Below are 19,829 nucleotides of genomic sequence, written 5' to 3' on the forward strand. Positions count from 1 at the left end.
GTCATCCATTTCCTCTCTCAGTTTTACCATGTTCCAGACTGTACATAGCAGTTTCTTTGGAATACGTACAGTTAGGATCCACAGAGCTGCTGCATATCTGAGGCATCTGATCGTTATCTGCTCTGTCTTCTCCAGCCCCTCCCATAAGCTCCCATAAGCCCCAACCATATTGTGGTTGGCAACCTTCAGTCTCGAAAGACTATGGAATAAGCCTACAGCACCCGGTATTCCCAGGCGGTCTCCCATCCAAGTACTAACCAGGCCTGACCCTGCTTAGCTTCCGAGATCAGACAAGATCGGGCATGTGCAGGGTAACAGTATTCCTTCTACCAAGTTCTGTGGGGGAGGAGGGGGAAGACGTAGCAGATAGTTGGACTGGACCCCAAATGCTGTCTGCAAGACCCATCTTCAATATATTTCTATAGTTATTATGAGGTACACAAAATAAAATAATCACACTGAATTTTAAGATGGAAATATATTCAAGAACAGGACTTTGAACTTCAGTGCAACTATGGGCCAGTTTGGAAAATACCGTGTGAGCTATTTCCTCTGTGTGGTGAAGGATGTACACAAGCATGTACCCTTGGCACACCCTGACCCTTCTACCTAATTGCGTGAAGAGGCAGGTAGCTTGAATTGTATCATCTGCGCCATTCTTTTCAATGTTTGCTTTCAAGCACCAGTTTCTGTTTCTTCATTCTTCATAGAGAGCTGCTATTTCCATAAGCTTTACCTAAGTTAGCATTTCTCAGCAGGATCCATCAAGAGCTGGCTGTGAGATCTTCTCCAAGAAAGCATCGTTCCCAAGTTCTTGACCTTATATTCATAATGCATCATTGTAGAAGGGTAGACATATAATTCCACATAATTCAGTCGTGACATTAAAGTGTGAAGCCACATTCAGCGGTATGAATTTTTTACAAGCCCCTTGTACATCCTCCTTTGAAAATGCTCAAAGAAAAATGAAATGCATAACTGTCGGAGGCGGAGAAATATTAAAATGTATCAATACTTCTGTCTCCAAGAAAGAAGCTCAGAAATAATTCAATACTCCAGAAATGATCAGTAAAAGTTGAGGTTTCAGACACATAAGAAGATGGAGTCATCACTGTTTTTCCTTAACAGACTATAACTTTCTGTACCGAAGTATCACATGGCAACATGTCTTTATAAATAGGTTTGGTAGACATTTCACCACCCCACCATTGCGCACCCAGAAAAAACACACTTCAGACTTGTGTTTGCTGGGACTGCCAAACACATGTTGAAATGTTACCAAGACATGGAGCCAGGCCAGCCTAAATGCTATTTTATCTGCATCCCAGTATCTTCCTCATGATGAAATGGCACTTCTCCCGCATAACATGCATCACAAGCACATGACATGGTACACTGGCTCCCCAAGTTATGGACAGCTACATCAACACATTTGCGCAAGCTAAGTACATCTTTTGAAGGTGTTTTTCTATACGCATGATAGTGTTGGCCCAGCAAGAGCCAGATGTTTCAGTTACATTTCAACTTATGTACAGACCCCAGGACCTAAACAGCACATATGTTGTGGACTTAGGGCCCAACACTACACAATGTTCCAGTACTGATGCAGCTGTGACAGTGGAGCACCCTCCCCTGCCCAGGAACACCTCCCCCACACACTCCTGCCACCCTCCCCATGCCCCCTTGGAGCCACGCCACCCTTGGTGGTGGTGGGGCTTACTCTGTGGCGCTGGAGGGTGGCACAGGCTTCCTCACTGGTGCTGCTTAGTCCAAGGGTGCTGCAAATGTGCTTTATGGCACATTTGTGACACCCAATGCAAGTGGTATGAGTGTACGCTGGTGCAGAGGCCCATAGGAATGGGCCCTCAGTGAGCTATCATCTTCATTCACCCCACAAGCTCCTGACATTGCTGTGGATTTAAGAGCGGAGAAAGTCACTGTGTGACCATGTCATATGATCTGATATTTGTTGTTATACTGGAGAGCCAGAGGCAGTCATCATCGTGAGGGCACTGCTGGGACAAGGTAAAGTAATACCTACCAGCTGCTATACGTCTATGGGATGGGCTGTAGCTCAATGATAAAGCACATGTTTTGTATGTAGAATGTCCTGGCTTTGATCTGTCACCTTTGTAGGTAGGGCTGGGTAAGAACCCTTCCAACCTCTAGAGAGCTACTGCCGTCAATAATGAGCTAGATGGATCAAAGATTTGACAATATAACAGTGCAGTGCTAAGCATGTTTACTCAGAAGTAAATTCCACTATATTCAAAGAGGCTTACTCACTATTCCGTGCCTTTAGGATTGCAGCCTTAGGCAGCTTCACTTGAGAAGACTGCAAGAAGTCAGTTCATAATTTGCAACATTATCATGTGAATCCTATACCCCAACGATGCTGTCGCTGCTATTTTGGGTTCAGGATCAGCCCGGGAGGATTGGCCCACAGGTGCAGGCACTTGGCAAGTACCCCTGGCCCCACCGCAGGTCGTTATGGCTGCTGAGAAAAGCTGGCCAAAAACAAAGAGGAAAGAAATTGCAGCAAATGGTGAGGGTCCAGGAAACTTTCCTAGCAAACTTTAAACTATGGCCATCAGTTCCTAGCTCAGGTTCACTGTTGATGGCAAAAAGCATGTAAAGGCATGCCAAAGCTGAGTACAATTACTTCTGAAAGTACAGTAAAAAAGCAGGAACCTGGCACTTCTACAAATAAGAATGTCACCCAATAATTGCAGATACATTGTCAAGTGTGAATGCTGTCACTGTGGACACAAGACCAAATGGCCCGTAGCAAAGAATATCTATGAGCTGAACAGTTGACAAAAGTGCTTGGTTATATATCATTAGAAATGTGGGATGCAATGAAAAAGAAGCATTTGGGCAAGAGTTACTGCAGGTGGCATAAAAATACCTGGAGGAGGATATTTTGCAAAAATATAGTTTGCTTTTAGACTTATTCCCCAATCCATCTAAGGATTGCACACCCATGGACGCAGCTTTCTGAGTATTTGTCCCTACCTGGATGGGGAATTATGCATACAGATGGATTCGGCATATATGATTCCAAACTCTGAGCCACCAGCAGGGCACTTAAAAGAAAGTTGAAATTCCATTGGTCAAATTGTTTGAACAGTGAGAGGAAATAAGAGCGCAAACCTGGAGTTGTGCTGGGCCAGCACAAGCCCCCTGTGCTGACCCAGGAGTGTCATGAACACGCCATACACAACTACTCTCAAGTCGGGTGAACCAGCACAAGGGCATGCACCAACCTCCCCATGCTGGATGCAGCTCTGGATATGGTGAGTTCGCACCAGCCAAGGCAGGAAGGCGGAGGGGGCAGGAGAGGGTGGCTGGAGGGTGAAACGGAGGTGGGAGGGGCATTTTTAAGCAGGAGGAGAATAGTTTGGGAGGTAGATTGAGTCTGGGAAGGGAGTGGGATTGGCTGCGGCAGCGCAGGCTGAATCCTACCCCCCACTCCCTGGTGTGGGCAAATTCGCTGGCGCAGTTCTGAGTAACCCCATAGAGGTGGCTGGAGCATGACATAGGTAAGGGGAAAAATATCCCTTTATTCTGAGTTGCACTCCAGTTGGCACTACCTTGCACTGGATACAGCATAGGCCCTTCCTATCCCAGGTCAGGTTAGGACTGGACTGCCCAGGACTTGATTGAGTCGTTCACTACATATTCACATATTCATAGCATCCATGACCTACTTCTGAGTAAAGATGCCTAGGATTGGACTGACAATAATGCTTCTTCATCTGAAGTTACTTTTCCCCCTTTTCCAGCAGATATTGCCAGGAGCCTCAGATTAAAAGGCACTAATGTGTTAAAATGGATTAGGTGCCTGACACAGAAAGCATCACAGTAGTGTGTGTGTGTGTGTGAGAGAGAGAGAGAGAGAGAGCCTAAAGAATTTTTGTTGGAGGAGCACAAATGATTTCTTTCGCTCAATGAGTAAGGATTTAACAGCAATGAAGAATCAATATGCAAAGCCTCAGGATGACAATTTAAGTGTTTAAAGCCTACAGGTGATAATTGACCATTTTGAGACCATTTGGGACTGGTAAAAAGCTTCCTGGGGCTTTTATTCAGCTTATGCAAACAATTGCCTCTTTTCTATTCATGGAAAATGTTGGGAAACAGGGATTATTTACAATTATTCTCTGGCTTCATCCTCCAGGCATGAACAAACACTTCCGCTATATTCACCTCCCTAGAAATCCAGACAATTCACCTAAACTAAAAGGAAGAGCAGGAGCAGAATCAATTCAACTGCACATACATTGGAAGGTGGTAGGAACACGTTTTACGCCAGCATTTATAGGCAGTTAACCTGTTTATTTATGAAGTGTTTTCTCCTGGACTCAAAATGGCCAACATATAACAGGTGTAAAAATTACGGAATAAAGCCACACAACACAGCAGAGCATTCAGGTATTACAAACATAAGAGAGGCAGATTAACCACACAATCAGCAAACAGCCATTTGAAATACAGTCTTCAAAATAAAAGTTAAAAAAAATTAATTCAGCAAGGATGCCTGCACTGCATGCATTTTTCTCAGAGTTTCAAGAACTAGGGGTGGGTTGAACCCCACTGAGAACATTTATTTATTAGATCCCTTCTTTTGCTTCCCTCTACCTTACTCAGATATTTCTTTAGCAGGAACCACCAACTTCACCTAAAAATGTTTTCAGTGGTGGCAATTTGAACACTATTTCTGTCCTTTCTGTATCACCATTGTGGCTTTCCATGCGCTATCCTCCAAGTGAGCAACACTTTTGTTTCCCCATCATCAAAGGGTCTCATTCCACATCCAGGAGAATTAATTGCATCATTTTATTTAAAGATACATGACCCATATATCTGGCATTCAGTTCAGACTGGGGCCAATAGCTGTGAGTGACATTGGGAAATGCTTTGGGGCAGTTCTGTCCCACTGAGAGTTTTAGTTATATTCATAGCTGCTGCTCCTGAGTTCCCAGCCTCCTTGATGGGACTCACAACCCTCTAACCTGGTGTTTCTCTTTACCCTCCTTCCACCTTCACTGGTGCTTGAAAAGCTATTATGGTTTTATGCCAAGCACCTGGCCCTTTGGGAAGTGTAGTTTTCCACTTCTTTCCTCCCTCCCTCCATGGAAAATGTAGTTTTCCTAGAAACAGGGGAGGGAGTTTGAGAGTGAGGAACAGAAACTGGCTTCTCATTTCCTGCTGCAACTGCAGCCACAGCAAGAGCCTCAGCTGGGTAAGTTGGAGGCTGTTGGAGGGAAGAGCAATCCATTCCTTTCACAACTTTTTTCCAATTGAACTAGAGAAATGTGGAGGAGAAGGAAAGTTCACAGTTCAGAATCAAGGCATGTATTATGAGCGTACTTACTACAAACTATATAATTACAAGGCTTGGCAACATCAGTAATTTTATTTATTAAATATGGAGTTGGCAAACTGGTCTTTCATGCCTAATGATAATTGTAGCCCCGTAGTTTCCTACCCAGCTATTAGAGTTTTTAGAGTGGGCATGACAAACAAAATAATTCTATGTCTTCTACCCTTAATAGATTAGGATTTTTCTTTGGGGGGGGGCAGAATTTCTATGTTGCTCCTTGCTATCCCCAAAGCATTTATTTATTTATTTATTTAGTCAGTCAGTCAGTTAGCTAAAACTGTACAAAAGGTTGATTGATGTTGGTTTGGGTGGATACTTAATTCTTCCCACAGTAGAAGTACACATAAATGCTGTAGAAAATTTATTCTAGATATTGCTCCTGAAATATGAACACTCCATAGAAGTTATGAACATGGGTGACCCTACAAAATGTGGTCAGCCGACAAAACACTGAATTACCAAGCTCACTTGCATTGCTGCAGGGCGTGCTGCACAGCGTTTATCTAGCATTTACCCCTGCGTACCCCACTTCTACCAGAAATGTACCCCCACTTACCGGATCTTAGCTCTAATTCCACAGGAGGAAATGAGGAGAAGGTGGGCTGCCAGAATAAGTGCCCATTTGGGAACAGAGCTACTGACTGTCACTGCCATTCTGCTGGAACAGCTGACACTACCTCCGTGTTCCCACAGCCAATCAGAGATCATGACACTGGGACTCATTATGACTGATGATTAAGCAATCTGCTGCCTGCCTACCCTTGCACTGAAGTTCCCAGTAACACTGAAAGAAGGGGTGTGCATCAAAACGATACAAACCAATTCTACAAACTCCCTCAAATGAGGGTGCCAAGTTGGTTATAGGTTCTAATTCCACTTTTTCTTGATCTTCATAATCTTCTTCTGGAGTTTTTCTATTGAAGGACTATCACTTTGAAATCTGCAGCAGGCTGAATTCAGAGACTGAAGTATTCCCCAACTAGTTTCTGGCTATTGCCATTTCTTATTTCCAGTCTGTATCCATTTATTCCTTTGCATAGAGACCAACCAGTTTGTCCTATGGAGACAGCAGAAGGGCACTGTTGACGGATGACAGCACATAACGCTTTGGAAGATGAGCAAGTGAATGAGCCCTGAACACTGTAGCATTATCAGATCCTGTAAAGGTGTTGCTTGAGCAGATATGGGGAGAACACTCAAAACAAACAAAATAAAAAGCTTCCCCCCCTCTCCTAGCAGGTATGGAGGCAGCTTGTAATTAATTGGCTAAACCCAGCCTGAGTGGAATGAGGGTTCACACATCACTACAGATCAGATGAAAGGGAGGCAACTGAGAAAGTGAATGCAGAACAATTTACTTGGTGCCTGTGCAATTTCACTTTGTGACTGCCCCTGTCTGCATTTTATCATCAAACAGCCTCACTGATTTTCCCAATTGGTGCTGCACTTATGTTCTTAATGTGATGTTTGTTACTACTTTTCATGGTGACAACCCAACGCAGACGACCCATCTACGCCCAAAGGAAAGGAGGTAAGTGCACTTGACTGACTTGGATTATGGCTCATATCTTGAACGATTTGTTCTTCAAGTGTCTTCTGGACTGCTAATTATAGGGTAGAAATAGGAAGTTACTGGAAATGCCTCCCCGGTTCCTCACTCCTGGGAACATGCAGTAAAATAAAATGAGTTAAATGATGTTCTCACCCTCCAATTCCCTCCCCTCCCACTCCACTGGATTACTGGAACCATTTCTTCGTTTGTTCAGCTATGAAAACCTTGTTGCAAACTTCTAATTGAAAAATAGCATATAAATATTTTTACAGCCCAATCCTACCTAAATCACTATGCTGGGATGCAGTGGCGCCCGTGTGGCTTCCACTGGATCTTGTGGGGAATTTTTGGCTCCTGGAAATCTCCTTGGGGTAAGGGGACATTTGTCCCCATGCCTCAAGGTAAGCCCCAACAGCTGCACTGAGTCAACCTGGACCTGCACCAGCGATATCAATGATGCAAAGCTGTGTTGATCTGTGCAGGCAGATCAGGCCCTGGAAGGGGACTGGGATTCAATGTGCACCTCCAAACCTGATCCCCTCCAGGACTCAATCTGTTCACCTCCCCGCCCCCTTCCACCTTCACCCCCTATTCCCCCTCCCCTCTCTCCCCCACCCCCTGCACTGGTCTTACCTCAACTGGTGGGTCCCCATCAATCCACTGGCATACGGGAGTGTTTCAGCCTTCCCACTGGTGCACCGGTTGCTTGCGCTGCTTTACTACCTTTGTAGTAATGCATACTGTGGATGTCACATATAGCCTCCTTTATTCTGTTGGTCTTCATTTTACCCTCTTAACTTGTACTGCTCATTTCTGAACAATATACCCACTGCGGCAGTTTCCCATCCACCTACACATTGTACTTAACGCTGCTGTGGTCATTTTTGCTGTGACCTGACAATTTACCCCATGCATGCACTCATTTGACATTAAGTCAAGAGTCCTCTTTCCTTTCGTCAGCTGTAGAATTCATTGCTCCAAGACACGCATAAGTCTCGCAGCTAGAAGCATCTCTTTTCGTTCTGATGTCCGTCAACATTTTTCCAGTCAATCCAAGGACAGTTGAAGTGAGCAGTTATTATTGTTATAATTATTACATTGGTTGCTCTTGCTCCGAATACCCTTTTTTGTGCTTCAGGATCACTCTCCACATTTTAATCAGGTGGCCCACTTTATATCCCTCTCACCCAAGCCTCCGTAATTTGTCACCCACCAGTCAAATGAAGTTCATCGTGAGTCATAAATGAGGGTCTAGCAGGTGCTTGAAATTCCTTGGTCTCTGGCAAGCAGCAAACAGTGGAGGTTTACTGAGCCCTAAGGAGCCTCCACGCATGATTGGTGAACTGGATTTTATTTGGTCTTCATCAATCAGACAGGACAGTTGGATGCCTTCGTATACCTAGAATCAAAACGATTTTATTTTATGAGATTTTGTTCTGAAAAGATTTCTAAGTAGAACAGACTTTCAATAACAGTTAATCAGATATTCAGAATATGTTCTCTTGCCCCAGGGAATACCACCCTCTTTAGTAGTTACATATCCATTGTGATAAACTCCTGCCAGGAGTCATTAAATGAGCAGCAGAATGATCCTGAAACAGCACACTCCTACACATGTCTACCCAGAAGTATCACTGAATTCACTGGGGCTTACTCCAAAGAAAGTGTGTATAGGACAGCAGCCTAAGTATATTTGCTCAGGTGTAAGCCCAACTAAGAGCCCAGTCCTATCCAGCTTTCCAGCACTGATGCAGCTGTGCCAATAGAGCATGCACTGCATTCTGCGGTGGGGGGCAATCACAGAGGCCTCCTCAAGGTAAGGGAATGTTTGTTCTCTTACCTCAGGGCTTCAGTGCAGCTGGAAAGTTGGTTAGGATTAGGCCCTGCAATCCTAAACACCCTTACAAAGGAGTCAGACTGTTGCGGGTAGCTTTCGCAGCAAGCAGCTGGCCGGCAGCACAGTCTGCCTATCTCTCAAGGCCAGAGCGTAGACACTCCCGGGAACAAAGACAACACACGGCAGATGTCCTCCACCAAACGTCCCTTTACTATGTACAGTATATACAGCAAACAGTCCAGATAGCACACAGTTCACGGATCACACTGACGTAGCCTTCGGCACAAAATCCACTCTGCATCTCTCATGATCCAGCTTGCCCTGGCTGGAGTATATACTTGCTACAGCCAATCAGAGTGAGCTAGAAAGTGCTAAGTCACTCTGATGGCACATGGGGTGACACACCAGGTGACTGTCTCTGCCTGGTGTTGCATCAGCCTTTCCCATGATGCTCTGTTTAGTCAGGCCAAGGCTTCAGGGCCTGATACTATCCAGCCTGCAAATTACCTGCAGGCCCGGGGATGATCCCTTAACACAGTCCCACTGCATTTACTGGGGCTCACATCTAAGGATTGTGCTGCTGTTACATGATTAAGATCATGCTGTCAGTCTGTAGTATGAAAGTTTAGGATTAGAGCCCTGAAACCATAGCAACTATCTACAGTGCAGAGCAACATATTCCAAAACAAACAAGTGTTCTACTCCCCTCCCCAAAAAAAGAACTATCAAACAGGAAAATATTCAAAAATTGCAGCTGGAACAGTGTGGCAGGAGCTGGCTTATCTGAAAAACTTTCCGCTTCCTCTCAGCTCTTGTAAGCAGGTCTGTTTTGACATACACAAAAATGACACTGCAAGTTGAGTCTCTTCAGTCGAAAGGGTTCCCTTTCCAGAACTCATGTGGATGGTAAAAATTGCATTAAAGCAAACCCGTTTAAAAAGCAATGTCCCTTTGCTAGGCAATTTAAAAACAGCCTTGCTGACCTTTGTGATGCAAGATGGAGTCATTAAGCAGACAATCCATCAATCAGCCTCCAGGCGCTTAGAAAGGCTTCACTCAAAGCCAGCAACCGCTCCCTTCACCCAGAGCACAGTGCTGGGAAAGAATGCAGAGGGATTATCTTTCTTTCACATGCTTGGGGGAAGAGAGGGGTCGCTTGCCTTGGAATGAAGCTGCTCTAAGTGCCTGGAGAATGACTGATGGATTGTCAGCTGGCTGCCCTCTCTCGCATTAAGGAGGCTATTGTTAATTTGATTTAAAGGGCCTTTTTCATTGTGTTGAGATAAAACCGCAGGTGAAAAATCCATGGATAATTACCGCAGACACTCACCTATAAGTCGACCCACAGATAAGTTGAGGGCAGGTTTTCAGCCAACAGGAGATAAGGCGAAGTGAGAATTGGAGCTTGATTACTTGGCAAAAATTTCACGTACTATACCTGAGTATCTATGGTAGGTTATACCTGTATATATGAGACTTTAATACCTATGCTGGCTAGCTTTACCTGTGTGCATTTTGGAAGTCAAATCTGACAGTGTGTTCATGCCCTCCTTCAATGCCAGAAAAACACAACAGTAAAAACAATTAAGTAGCAACTTGGATTTCAATCTGAGTAGAGAAGAAACTTAAATTCTACCTCCCTGCCTCCTCCACTGATGACCACAAATCCGATGCCCAGAAAGGCAGTATATAAATACCGAGTTATTATTATTATTATTATTATTATTAACCATTGCAGAAGCTGCAGCCCCAGTGGAATGGAGTGATATGCTCTCGCCTCCAATCCCTGTTGACTTGTGGACAGTCATCACAACATGCCACATGCAAGAAGCACTGTGGGTGCAATCCTAACCAACTTTCCAGCACTGACTTAGCTGCAATGCAGCCCCAAGGTAAGGTAACAAACATGTCCTTACCTTGATGAGCCCCCTTGACTGCCTCCGCACTGCAGGATGACGTTCATGCCATGTTGGCACAGCTATGTCAGTGCTGGAAAGATGGTTAGGATTGCGCCCTATGACTCATAGTCTTCCTAGCAGTACATTCATGATGGAAACACTGGAAAGACTACAGTTCCCATACTTGCATCCAGCATGTTGTGATGATTGTTTACTAGGTGCTTGGAAAAGGGGAGAGAAATCTTCCCCTCCATTCTCCTGCAGTCACAAAAATAAGAATAAGGAGAAACAGGCAGAAGAAGGAGAAGGAGAGGACAAATTTTTGGGAGGTTGTGGGAGGTTGCACACCAAATGACATACTGGGAAGGCAAAAGGGTCTGAACAAATTCAGAGGCAAAAGCAACAAATTGTTTTCTAAGTTGGGAGGGAATTATTTTATTCTTTCCAAACCCACCAAAAAGTCTTGATGAGGTGGGTCTCACCCTTCACAAATGGGACTATTCCAATCCCGTACACATTTTCCTGGGAGTAAGCTCCACTGAACACAATGGGACTTACTTCTGAGTAGACACATCTAGGCTCGTACTGTAAATCTAGCTGAATCAAGGCTTGAATCAAGGTTTGAAGGGAATACCATCATTAGAAAGAAGGTGCATACTTAAAACTGCAACCCCAGACACATTTTGTGGTGAGTTAATTCTACTTATCACAGTGGCACTTACTTTGGAGTTCAATCCAAATTGAGCTGTGCAAGGAGTCAGTTCCCACAGGTTCTAAAGCAGATATACTAAGAACTTTACAAAGTAGACAATAATTATGCTGTGACTAACAATTATATGGCCAATTAAAAAAAAAATCTCACCTATGACATTCCCCATCCTTGGTGATATTTGGAGGTATAGAAAGTCACCTTTATATGGATGAAACATGTTCCAATAGATTGAACAAAGCCAGAGTTATATCTCATGGTCTTTACTATAGCTTCTTAGGTGTTATAAGGCAGGGCGTGCATGATCCTTACATCTGGTAGATTTGTATTGCTAGTGGAACAATCCTACTGAGGCAACCTATTGAATAACTCTTAAAGATAAGTGTTTGCAAAAATCACTGAGGAATACACAATCTGTGCCTAACTACATGAAACATATGGTAATTGCAGCTGGCATTTTTCAAGGGAGTCTAAGGGCATTCCCAGCTCTCCTTGCAATTCACGCACCCCCAGCTGGGCACACATTAGCACTTAAAATGATATTTTAGCAACCCAGTTGCTTCAACAAATTAACTAGCACAACCTTATTCTGTATTCGACAAAAAGTACGTCAGGACTTTCTACTGCACTTGCAAATAAATACTCGACGTGTTTACTTTTATCAAAGCAGTATTTAATAGCAAATAACCTCTGTGTGTGCGGCAACACAAGGTGTGAGCAAGCCAAAAGGGACACACTTTTAACTCTGTCTTAAATTGGGCTTGTAAATAGGTCCTGCCTGGATGCCTGTAACAAGCAAGAATCAAAGCAGCCTGGAAATAGCTTTTTTGAGAACATGTGAGAGTAAGCAGGCTGGTCTTATCTTCTTTCAGGCTGTCTACTCTGCACAGATATATGCAAGCCAATAGGCTAGTTGATTGCACCTGAACTGAGAGAGAGGCTTCTCTAATTCAGATAGAGCCAGGTAAAAGAGGCACTGATGCAGTTCTGGGGCTGGATGAGCCTAGTAGTGGTTGGTCTCAGCCAATTATGGAAGGTGCCTCATTATCTATGCAGGCCTATTCAGAAGTAAGCCCCATTGTGCTCAGTGGGGGTTACTCCCAGGGAAGTGTGCACAGGATTGCATCTAACACTCTGTAAGGAAATGACCATTTTCAGAATTATTGGAGAATTCAACATACTTGGAGTCTGTCAGCATGAGAAGCAATGTGCTAGACATTTCAAGCAGACTGTTGGTAAAAAAAAAAAAATTGCCTTCCTCTTCATGGAAGTCATGCAGTGTAGCAGACAAGGAGGTATGAATCCCCAGAATATGGGTCATCCATGCATCCCGTTACCACAACTGCCAACCTGAAATGCTATACACTTTTAGCAGGGCACCAAAACATCTAGCACAGTGTTTCACATTCAGTGGTGGAGGTACCACCACTGGTGCCTGAGGTGGTGTCTGGTGGTACTCTTGGGATCCCTGGATACTTGCCACTTGCCAGAGAGACCAGGAAGGTGACACAACAAACAGTGATAGAGTCTCCAAAGCATGCTTTTCTGTGCTTGAAAAGCCCCTCCCCCCATCCACCCCGAGCCTCTTACTGATGTTTGTTGCATTGCATCTGGCTTCCCAACACAGAAGTAACTGGTAATGATGTCATCACTAGTTACTTCAGGTGGTACTTTGAAAAGGTGGACCATGGGAAGTGGTACAGCAGAGGACAAATGTTGAGAAACACTGATCTAGCATAATAATGCCACGTCATCCCAGAGAGATGGAACGATGGAATCAGGTGGACTTGCATATGAATTTATATGTGTCTCCCCAGGTCGCATGCTCACCATTCATGCAGTGGATGGGGCAAGCAGGTGGGATCAAACATATACTGCCAGAATAATGGACTTTTTCTGTCTAGCTAGTAGCAATTGTACAAACTGGCCCTGCATTAGAATCAGATTTCTGTGACTCACAAATGCCTGACTGTATTTGACAACGTCTGCTTGTCTACACACACATGTGCATGCTGAATTCTCCCCTTTTCTGTCATCCTCTATTTGTGAGTTTCCAGAGATATCTGGCTCTTAGGCCTAGATGGGCCTTAGTTTTTAGCTGTTCTTACATTCTTAAGATCCACATTAGGTAACAAATAAGGAGAGAATGGGATTTAGCTTTGCTATGGCGAATACTCAACCCTTACAACCTGCGAATGAAACTTAATTTTTCCAGCTTCCCAGAACTTCCTGACCTTCAGTGCAGCATCATGCCTCGAGAGACAATTATGGAGCTTGCAGCGTATGAAGAGGCTTGAATGGTGAAACAGCACTCAAAGGACACCAGGCATCGAAAGCATACTGGCTTAAATGATTCTCAAACATTGCTCTTTTCAAAACAGCATGCTAGTCAGTTATGTGCCATAAAGACCTTTTGTTAAGGGTCCTGTAGCTGGAGACGGAGCCTTGGGAACACAGTAGGTGTTTATCCTTCCTTGCAGGCAATTGCTGGCTGCATATTATTCCAGCAAGCAAACACCCATGTGCTGTTGAACTTTACAGAATGTCCGAACATATAACAGCAGGAAAGCTTTTTATACAACCACTAAAATGCGTATCAGAAAGGGAAGGAGCAGGTCATTATCAGGCTAAGCTGTAGCTCTGAATCAAGAAATGAAAACTCACTAGTAATATGAGAAATAGTAACCCAGAAGTGGGTTTTGGTTACTATAAGACTCAAACAGTGGGGCCAAGCCCTTCCTATGGCTCAGCTTTCCTCACTTCTTCCACAGCATGTGAGTGGGCTTGGAGGCCGGTCCAGGTGCCCATATCTTGACAGGGATGCGATGAAGTGCACATTGCACCTGTACTGCCACATCATATTTGGCTTCACGCCGTGTTGCAAGTCACAGTTCAGTTAACCTAGAAAGATTAATGGCTTGGGCCTACATGTGCTTCAGATTACCTCTACAATTGTGGCCCTGTGTGAGGGTTATCAAGGCATGGAAAATCTCCATGGTTACGGGGCTAATGTGAGCATGCCAGTGAGCATGCTGACAAGTCCTGCCAGATGCTGGGAACAGCATCTGTTTGCAGAGCCACATGCTATAGGGCCGGGCCACTCATGCGGAAGTGTAGTGAGGTGAGGTGGGCTGTATGGGGGTCCTGTGTGTGTCCCTTTCCTGCCTACGGCCTCTGCCTTTCGCACACCATGTGCCACTGACATTTCCGCTTGGAGGCAGCAATGGCCGCTGCTAGACCTCTTGCATGCTCTGGTTTCCAGCAAGGCTTGGCCTGGCTAAGACCGAGGGTGAGCAACCAGCCTAACAGTGGCAGCTACCTCCACCTCCAAGGTGGCTCCCTTCTATCTCATGTGGGCCCAGCCTTGGCAAGAATGAGTGACCTGGGAGCAGCTGCCTCCGAGCTGGGCTGAGTGCTTGCCTTATCTTTCAGTAGAGAGAAAGCGAGGAAGCTCTTATGCTCAGCAGTAGCCATTGTCATATGAACTCTTTCTTCCTGGTTCTTATTTCTTGTATGGGGGGAAGGCAAGGCAAGATCTTGGCAAAATGGCAAGATGGTCGCCCATCCATGGGTAAGGACCACACCTGCGCCCTAGCACTGCATTGCTTCCCTTGCATAAACTTCTTTGCTCTTTAAACTGTTTGACTTGGGAAGAGGAGAAGGCGGAAGATGAAGTCATGTGGTGTCTTTGGTAAGAGGTGGAAGAAGAAAAGAAGGTGGAAGGAATGGGGTGTGATGCACTGCTTTAGTCACAGGGGAGGTTCAGGCTGGTGCTCACTGCACCCAGGGAGCAAATCCACCTGTGATTTGGAATGTTGGAACCCCAGCTCAGCATTACAAACTGCAACATTAGAGAGGGAAGCCATTATGTCCTGCTTTCCTCTCTTCCTGTTGTTTTGTTTAACATTCCACCTAAGAGTTGGAGAGTTTGAGCACGATGTGCTATTTTAGTTGATCCTAATAAAGTCATCACCACCGACACTATGGCATTCTGATGTTTTTGAATTGATCGACATGACACACATACGTACCAATTTCTGCCCAACATTGCTTATATGCAACAGGGACCAAATGTGTACACCTGTGGGCTGGGCAAAAATTCTAATAGAGCCAACAGCATCTTTAAAAAAAAAAAAAAAGGAAAAAGGCAAAAATATGGGGTTCCCAGAGGTCGCCCATAAGTACCACACCTGCTTAACTTTAGCAATGCAATTTAGACTGTCCCTCCAAAGCGCATAACAACATCTCCTTGACAGCAGACCTTGTCATCTCCAGTACAGATCTGAAGCAGACTTGTTCCCCCCCCCCCTACAATTTATCAACACAAATATAAGAAGTTTGTAAACTAAAAACCATCCAGCAATTTAATTTAGGTCTCTGGCTTGTACTTGAACTGTAGTCTTCCAGGTATGAAGTCGATGGCAGACACCTGCTAAAAGCAATCTCATTTACTTATTTATAGCAGGGATCTGGCAAGGCCTTGAAGGCAGAGAGGTAAGCTACCTAGCTCTTCTGTCCGCCTATGAAAGAAAAGCAAGAAGAAAGTGTAATCTAATTTGTCATATTTTTCATATTGAATTTATTCATATAAATTAGATGCCCAAACTAATTCAAGGTTTTCTGCACAACCTAATGAATGGTATTTCCAAATAGCTTCATCTGTTCCTGAGGATGTTATTCTCAAGCATATATTTTTAAGAAGTGTACTTCTTGCCATATTCATTTTCTCCCCATTATGCAGTGTATCTGATGTAATTGAAAGCAAGTTCAACAAAAAATTTCAGTTACAGTTTCTAATATGTATATATATATATTTTTTTAAAAAACTGTTATACAACATTAGAAATACTGAAGATATTTACAGTGCAATCTGCATCCCATTTACTCAGAAGTGAGTCCCATTAAGTTCAATGGGACTTAGAGCCCAGCCCTATCTTTCCCTCTGCTGGTGCAGCTGTACGAAAAGTGGGCACACTGTATTCTGTGGGGAAAAGGGTAAATAAGGAGGCTTCAAAGGCCAAAGGGGATGTAAATCCCCTTACACCTCTGTAAGCCTCCTCAGCTGCAATGGGTCTCCTCAGACCTGTGCTAGTATAAGTCAGAGAGAGAAAGGTGTGGGGGAAAGGGAGATAGATCTGGTGTGTGCGCCATTGCTGCCAGACCTACCCCTCCTGCAGCCTTTCTGCTCCCATTATGTCCCCTCCCGCAATGCTCTCATCTCTCCAGCTGACTTACCTGCTCCGGCAAGTGACGGGAGAGCTGACAACACAAGCAGGAAGGCACTGGCCTTCCCACCAGTGTGCTACTGAGCACATTGCTGAAGCGCCTTTTATGACAACGCTGACTGCTTTATGGCAGCATCAGCAAAAGAGGTACTAGAATGTTGGCCAGTAAATCAAGGATTGGGCCATTACTCCCAGATAAGTGTGAAGAGGAGTGCAGCCTTATGGCCCAATTCTAACGAGGCCTTGCGCTACCAAAACTTTCCAGCAGCACAAAGTCCTTAATGGCTGTCGCAAAAGGTGACACACCATTTTGTGCATCCAGGCTGCCAGTGGTCTGTCCAAGTTAGTGCAGGGGGCAGGAGATGGTGGGGATGAGAGCAGGGAGGGGGAGGAACTGGAGAGATCAGGTGGGGTGGATCAAGTCCAGGCAGTGGGCAGTGTAAATGGCAGCAGCAGTGCCAATAACCTATCTCCCTTCTTTGCCTCAATCTGCCTTCCGGGGTCCACTCAGATGTGCCAGCTATATAGAGTGCAGGTCTACAAAGATCTACCAGGGCAGTGATGGCTTACCCCTAGTCAAGGAATAAATGTCCCCTTACCCAGAGGAGACCTCCAGAACTGGTCCCCTGCAAGATGCAGCATATGCTCAAGTGGCACAGCTGCATTGGTGGGGAACTGTTATTAACCCATAAAAAAGTTTTAATATATTGGACATGAAACACGTAGTCACACTGGTGTCGCTAGGTGGGTGCAGGGAGTGTGGACCGCACCGGGTGATGCGCCGGGGGGGTGATGCGCCCTGCGGGAATGACACGCTAACATCGTGGCTTTAGGAGCTACCCCGTCATGCCATACACCGTTGGATGCGAAATTCCCAGCAGAGTTGGTTGGCAACCTTCATTCTCGAAAGACTATGGTATAAGTCTACAGCACCCAGTATTCCCAAGCGGTCTCCCATCCAAGTACTAACCAGGCCTGACCCTGCTTAGCTTCTGAGATCAGACACAATCAGGCATGTGCAGGGTAACAGTTGCTGTGCAATGCAAAAAATCCCGAATGAAATAGCTCCTTGCCTTCAAAAGTTATGGCCAAAAAACCAGAAAGAAAAAATGCATGGAGTCCTCTAGAAGGTGAAAGTGAACCATATCATGCGTTCACTTGTGAGTAGGCATACTTGCCATAGTCCGTTGGAAAGGACAGGCTGAGAGGAATCCAACGACACCAGAATGGTCCCAATCCAATGAATGCAGCCCCCCAAAAACACCCGAGAAGGAGATCCCTCCAAGCAGATGAATGTATTGAGCCTGAAACGAAGCCATGTGGCCGCGTTTACTCGCAAGTAGGCGAACTTGCCTTAGAAAGGGCAGGCTGAGAGGACTCCAAGGGCATCAGAATGGTCCTGATCCAATGAATGCAGTCCCCAAAAACACAAAAGGGAGAAGGAGGTCCCTCCCTCCCTCCCTCCCAGCTGCGAATGTATTGAGCCCTATGGAAAGCGAAGCAGCCTCATGGTCGCAAGTAGGCAGACATGCCTTGGCTGGTGGTCAGACCAGGCAAAGGGGAATGTGAGAACACCAGAATGGTCCCAATTTGATGGAACAGAAGCTCAACATATGTTCCAGAAGGCAGCCTCCCCCCCCCCTCCAAGAAGGAGAAAAAAGAGGCTTGAACTGGAAAGAGAATGTTTTCTGTTTTGCACTTGTGAAGCCAGGAGGGTCTTTATCTTGATATGCCTGAAATAGAAGAACTTTAAACTGGGCACTGGGGAGGGCTGGAAATCTCACTGATTCTTTTTGGGGGGTTGTTATTGTAGGCAGACTACAGAGAAAATTCACTTGGTGGAAGAGGGGTGGCTCCCCTTTATTTAATTATTTCTTTTATTTTAATTTAATTATTTATAATTATTATCAGCAACTGTTACCCTGCACGTGCCTGATCTTGTCTGATCTCAGAAGCTAAGCAGTGTCAGGCCTGGTTAGTTCTTGGATGGGAGACCGCCTGGGAATCCTGGGTGCTATAGGCTTATACCATAGTCTTTCGAGACTGAAGGTTACCAACCATTTATAATTATTTATTTTAATATGCTTGATGATGTCACTTCTGGCCATGACATCACTTCCAATGGGTCCTGGACAGATTGCCATTCTAAAAAGTGGGCCCCAGTGCTAAAAGATTGAGAACTGCTGCAATAAGGTGTTAGTAAGTTGACAAACGAGTGTGTGTGTGTGTGTTTGTGTGTGTGTGTGTGTATGTGTGACTCTACAAGTTTTCAAAATCACTAAAATCAGAATTTGGAGGAATAATGCCATCAAGTTATATATCAATCTATGCATAATTTCATGCAGAATGCAATGAAACAAACCACATTGAAATATCTGTGTTCTATCAAAAGGTACAGCCAAAAAACCAGTGAGGGCGGGGGGATGGTACATCACCACTCCCACCACCTGGGGTGTTGCCCCGCCCACTGCATGGGGTGACGCGCAGGCCTCCCGCACCAGGTGACACAAATCCTAGTGACGCCACTGTGTAGTCATATCCTTTACATACCAACACCATTATAGAACTTTCACACCTCTGTACTTTTCTCTGTAATCATACATATTCTGTGAGTTTTGCCATCTTAATTCCAGGTTTTCTGCCATTCTCATTGTGTGAACCCCAGAAATTTCTACAATGTTATGATATTAAAATTAACATGCATATTTTTAACTAACAGTCTCAAGCAGACCAATCATATGGTGTGAAGGCAGAGGTTTATGAATGGAGTGGACAGGAGAGACATTTATTTCTCATAATACCAGAACTGATGGAATTGAGTCATATCAACATGCTGTAATTGCATAGGGCTCTTTATGCACACACACACACACACACACACACACACACACACACACACACCAGATTAGATAAGGTCCAGTGAATATTCTGAGAGCCTCTAAGGTGGAAGCACAGCTGAAGCTAAGAAGATGTAGTCTTGGTACGAAACCCCCTGCAGGGGATGATCAAAGTAAATCCCATCTAACTAATACCTTATTTGTAAAAGATTAGACAGATTGAAGCATTGGTGTATCAACAATGGTTAGCTAATATAGCTAAATACAACTTCCATGTACCCAGGTAGTAAACCCAATGCTGGGGTTAAACCATGCACATTAAAGATGTACATTAAAGGTGCAAAAGAGAGCGACTAAGATGATTACGGGGCTGGGGCACCTTCCT

At 44.7% G+C, this 19,829-nt stretch overlaps 1 pseudogene; it reads right to left on the reverse strand.

The window, feature by feature from the left end:
* Nucleotides 1–209: 209 nt before the first annotated feature.
* On the reverse strand, nucleotides 210–323 carry LOC136646268 (5S ribosomal RNA; annotated as a pseudogene).
* Between the last annotated feature and the right edge of the window lie 19,506 nt (nucleotides 324–19,829).

The sequence above is a fragment of the Tiliqua scincoides genome, chromosome 3 (genome assembly GCF_035046505.1).
Source record: "Tiliqua scincoides isolate rTilSci1 chromosome 3, rTilSci1.hap2, whole genome shotgun sequence".
Classification (NCBI taxonomy): Eukaryota; Metazoa; Chordata; class Lepidosauria; order Squamata; family Scincidae; genus Tiliqua; species Tiliqua scincoides.